The 5,197-nt window shown below is 39.0% G+C and overlaps 1 non-coding gene across 1 annotated transcript; it reads right to left on the minus strand.

Moving 5' to 3' along the window:
• Positions 1 to 735: 735 nt before the first annotated feature.
• LOC112450893 lies at positions 736 to 852 on the minus strand. The gene has a single exon (XR_003039620.1). It is a non-coding gene; the product is annotated as a U6atac minor spliceosomal RNA (small nuclear RNA).
• Between the last annotated feature and the right edge of the window lie 4,345 nt (positions 853 to 5,197).

Here is a 5,197-nt window from a genome sequence, read left to right on the forward strand (position 1 = left end):
AAGACAGTATTGTCAGAGAATTGACAAAGTTGGTTATTTTGTTGCATGTGGGTTGTGTACGTCTTGTTATGCACCTTTCTTTGCAAATACCAACCGTAGGTTTTACAGGAATAGTACAAATGTTTTCAAGTGGGGTTCTGTGGAAAGCTTATGAACACATAATGTCTCACCTGTTGTAGATAGCTCTTTGAATGACCTCAGTTTGGAGATTTGGAGTTGGATTGACGAGTTAAGGACCAGTCCAAACAGGGCCAAACCAAAAGTGGACTGCTGCCTGGACTTCAGTCTCAAAGATTTTACAGCAGTTCAAGAGAACACTTTATTATAAACCTTTACACAAGCCTTAATTTTGTATTACCCAGTTTTTTTAGTTTGTTTTTTTAGCAGAAATATTATGAAAGCACCAGAAGTAATACAGCTAGTTGCTACTTGTTCCAGTTCAGGGTTGCAGGGAGCTAGTGCCTATTTTCCGCCATCACTGGGCAGAAACCGAGGTACACCCTGGACTGATCGCCAATCCGTCACAAGACCGTGTACAGACAAATGAGACAGATAACTGTTCACACTCATGCTCACATCTAAGAATAATTTAGATTAGTCAGTTACCTAACGTGTGTTTTTTTTTATCAGTGGGAGGAAAAACCTCAGGCAGAAAGGCTCCAGCTAGGAGTTGAACCCACAACCGTCTTACTGCAACATAAGAGTGCTAACCAACTGTGCCACCATGCAGCAAAAATAGAACCCTGAATAAGTCACAAAGTAGGAGGCAATGACTTAACCGTATGTCTGTTACAGGCCACAAGGGCCAGGTCATTTCTTCTAGTGCTAATCTTCTCTCCTTTCATACAGCACCGCAAATAACTGCAAAGTGTGAAACTGAGAGCTGTGTAAAGGTTTCTAAAATTCATTTTTCATGATCTATTTTGAATTTTTGGGGGAAATTTGAGTCGTTTTAAGACGGTAGTAATCCACTTTGGGCTTGATGCCACTTTGACTCACCATTAGCTTATCAGTTTGGTCAAAATGGTCAAAATTAAACTCTAATTCTTCAAACTGAGGTTATCCAAAGAGCTGTTTACAACAGTTAAAACTTATTGATATTACACGTTCTTAACCTTTCCACAGAACTCCATTCTGTAAGATTTGTACTATTCTTTTAAAGTCATTTCAGCATGCTTCACAGTTCTGTTTTGTGCGGCCAGGTAAAACGTGTGTGTATGTTGTTTTTGCTAGATTGCATTGATAATTACTAGAAATAGGATAGTGACAGCCTGTCAGCCTGTGTAACGATAGTAAAATAAACATAAAATTAAACAATATTTTTCATGCTTTACCTGGACTTCAACCTTGTGCAAATTTGCAAAAAAAAAAAGTAATTAATTTTTTTCTTACTTTCTTACAAGATAAATGTTTGTTTTGTATGTACACCAATTAATTAGTGAGATGAAATTTTGAACGCTGTTTGGTGTTCGGCGTGCTGGAAATTGAAACACTAACTTTGCAATTAACAGATAACTGCTCTTTTTCATGAGCTTCATCCACATGAAAAGCTCCATTTAAAAATCAGATGATTCACTTGTTGGCTTGCCGCTGAAAGGTGAAGGTGGACGATAATGTTTTTTTTTTTAAACTTTGTCTGTGTGTGTTTGTGTTGTGTAGTGTCTGTCTGTTACCAAAACATCTCAAGAATCACGGGACAAATTTTAATGAAACTTACAGAAAGTAATCAATGGATTTACATCTGCAAGTGATTAACTTTTGGAGTGACCTTAAGAAACATAAGAGGGCCTATAACTCAATTCATTTTATAGATACTGAGCTAAAATTTGGCTTTGCAGTATTTGAGACTGATCTCCAATACATATCCTGAGTGCTGATTGCAGCTGATCTTTTTTCAAAAAATTTGCCAGTAACTATTTCGCCAACTCTGTCAATCTGTTAGTAAAGTATCTCATGAACCACTGGGCAGATTTTAATGAAACTACTACTACTAATTAACTTTAAGCCGAACCAATTTAAGATGGTCACCACAGCCAACTGACCCTAGAAAACCCCAAAATGGCTGTAATTCAGTCAGTTTTAGAGAAATTGTTTTAAAAATTTAGTGTGGTTGTAGCTGATAGCCTTTCACAACACGTACTGTAAGTGCTACTCACTGCACAAGATCTTTCCTTAAAACTTCAGCATTAAGTGTTGGGGTAAGCCCTGCTTGTTTGTCAGCTAAATGTCTCATGAACCACTAGACAAATTTTATTAATACTCCGAGAAAGTAATCAACTGGATGCACATCTACAGCTGATTACATTTTGGAGTCAGTTCAAATCATGATGGTTGCCACATTTTAGAGATCCTAGTCAAAACAAAAATGTCTAAAATTCAGTTGGTTTTACAGATATTAAACTAAAATTTGAATCGGTAATAACCAAGAGTCCTTTACAACACTTAGTTTGAGTGTAACATCTCATGTTATCCCCTGTGTTTGCACACATTACTTTCAAGGTTTGACCAAAATGGCTACAGTTCTGTTATTTCTGAACATAAGGTGAGCTTACTTTGAAACTTTGGCTTGCTGGATGGCAGGCGATATGCATTCCTTCAACAAATACTAAGACTTTGTTGGTGTAAAGTGAATTACATGCGACTTATCATTGAGCATCAAATTAAGACAAATTTTAGGAGTAGTAGTTATGGACACATATTAAATGTTTCACTTCTGAGACATCTTTACAGAAATATATTGGTAACAACCACTTTGACCAGTGGTAACAATTTTACAACCGTGACCTCTAAAGGAGAGTCGGAATAAAGCCTGAGTAAAAGAGAGCAAAAAGACTCATTCCAGCCTGGGTGACAGAAGATTGTTTCTGAGCTGCTTCAATAAAACGAAGAATGGAGAAATATTGATCCCACTGGTTGCTGAAAAATCTCTTCGTGCTCACACTCTCATCTTCTCCTCCGTGCCTTTTCTATCCCATTTCACCCTCATTGTCATCCTTGAGTGTGTAGATTTTTCACCATCCGACTGATAACAGTAACTGTGTGGGCTCGCAGAGAGAAGACAATTTTATTTCAGAGTTTTTGAGGAAAAAAAAAAAGTTCTTAAGGTTCTTTGGCAATTGAGCTGTATTTTGGGGAGGGAAATCGATTTATACATTTTTAAACAGACAGTGATGAAAAAACATTATATAAAAAATTCTGAAGCGCGACCATTGATGCACCCCGTCATTACCCATCCCGGTGTGTGTGTGTGTGTGTGTGTGTGTGAGAACACGTGTGTGGTGCATAATAGAGAGTAATAGCCTTGCCTGTGCAGAAGTGGCCTAGCAGTCGCAGAATGATGACAGATGAAGCCTGAGGTCCCCTGATGTTGATGATGATGATGACACTAATGCATTCACAGTTCGTTTCCCTCGCTCTAATCTCTGCATAGAGAAATGAAGGAGAAGGAGTCATGATGGGAGGTGTGTGTTTGTGTGAGACGGCTGCAACTGAAAACCGAGAGGAGAAGATGTGCCAGGAAAAAGAGAGCGAGAGGGGTCAACGACGTCAGGTATTAGAATGTAAATACCTGCCCTAAGTCACATTTTTCCACTTAACGTCCCTGCTTTTTCAACTTTCCATTTATCTTGCTTTACGTTTCAGAGATCGGTTTTCTCAACTCCGCTTCCTCTCCGTTTCTCACTTTTGTCTCAGTAGGAGGAGATTAGTGGTCATTAGCAGAGCACTTTGATATAGTAATTCTCATCTGTTCCCACGTGAAGGACAGTTTAATAGAGTGAAAGCTACTTTGCCTGTTCAGGGGTTGCCCCATTAACTGAGGCTCACAGCATTATGACCACCCCAGAGAACCAAGGATGGAGGCAGACAAAGACAAATGTAAATGCTCCTGTTCTCTGGTTGCTCAATAAATATGCTGTTATCAAAATCACACAAAAAAAAGTGTTTCAGTTTGAAATGCCTGGCTCATGATGTGAATTTGTGATGCATCTTAATGAAGTTACCTTATCTGATATTCCACAAATTTGGCTGCAAGCAAACTAGCTTCTGAGCATAATGCTACCTCTGCTGTGCTTAACACAGCTTTTTGGACTGACTTTCCAACATTTCTAAGGTTTAAGTTTCCTGGCCCTGCTGAGTTCAGAGTGCATTTATGATTTATAACCACACTGAATAAAAATCATCACTCCAACCTTTTGCTTTATTTTGAAGGTTTGTGGTGTTCAGTCATTCTGCTCCTATACTATCATTACATGTCTAAAACACCTGACAAGAACTATGCAAAAAAATTCACATATTACTCACAATAATTTGCACCCCCTCCTCTCTGTGTAGCACTTGTTTCTTGATATTTATACCATGTTTCCTTCAGCACATTCTTTTACTGTCTGAGCCAGAGCTGCATTTGTGTATCAAAAGTCTTTTCGGCAGCACCCATGCTTCCGGCTGAGAGCTCTATCTCCCTGTGAGAGCTACAGAACCTCTCTGAACATGACAGATAAGGCCTGCTCAATGCTACAGCCTCTACCATAAGCCAGCACACATGCACAAGCCTGCACAACACCCACATGCATATTCAGGGCACATGAAAACGAGCTTGTGACACACACTGCTGGATGTGTATAAAGTGTAGACTGTGTAAACAGACGGTTAAACAGGCACGCATATATGCAGCCACAAGTTGTGACACACAAAACCCGTAGCTACACAACCATAATTTGAAGGGATACGCACTGAAACATTTGCTCCTGGTGCAGTGTTCCAAAATGCATGAGCACCAGCTTTTGAATAGATTTATCCCTCTGCAAAGTGGGAACCAAAAGGTGGGTGTGAGAGAAAGAAGAAGGAAAAAAAAAAAAAAACAGATGGCAACCGCATGTGTTAATGTGTGTTTGTGCGAATGTGTCTTACTTTGAAATGGAAATGACATGAAGGGAGTTTTTGCCAGGTACACTGACAAAGTGCATGGCGGGGGAAGCATGCCTGATGTTAGTCTGTGCAAACAAACATTTGCATGTTAAAACCTGGGTGCCTTTAGACTAACATGCCAAAGACGACATAGCATATTTTTTTGAAGCTTGAGTGCTGTACATCATTTGAGTGCCACTGTTTTCAACATTGTTGAAGATTGCCCTTAATAGTTGAAAGGCTTTTTGTTGGACTTCTTTTATTATTATTATTTCTGTGGGTTTGTCTAACA

Source organism: Kryptolebias marmoratus, linkage group LG19, assembly GCF_001649575.2.
Source record: "Kryptolebias marmoratus isolate JLee-2015 linkage group LG19, ASM164957v2, whole genome shotgun sequence".
In the NCBI taxonomy this organism is placed as follows: Eukaryota; Metazoa; Chordata; class Actinopteri; order Cyprinodontiformes; family Rivulidae; genus Kryptolebias; species Kryptolebias marmoratus.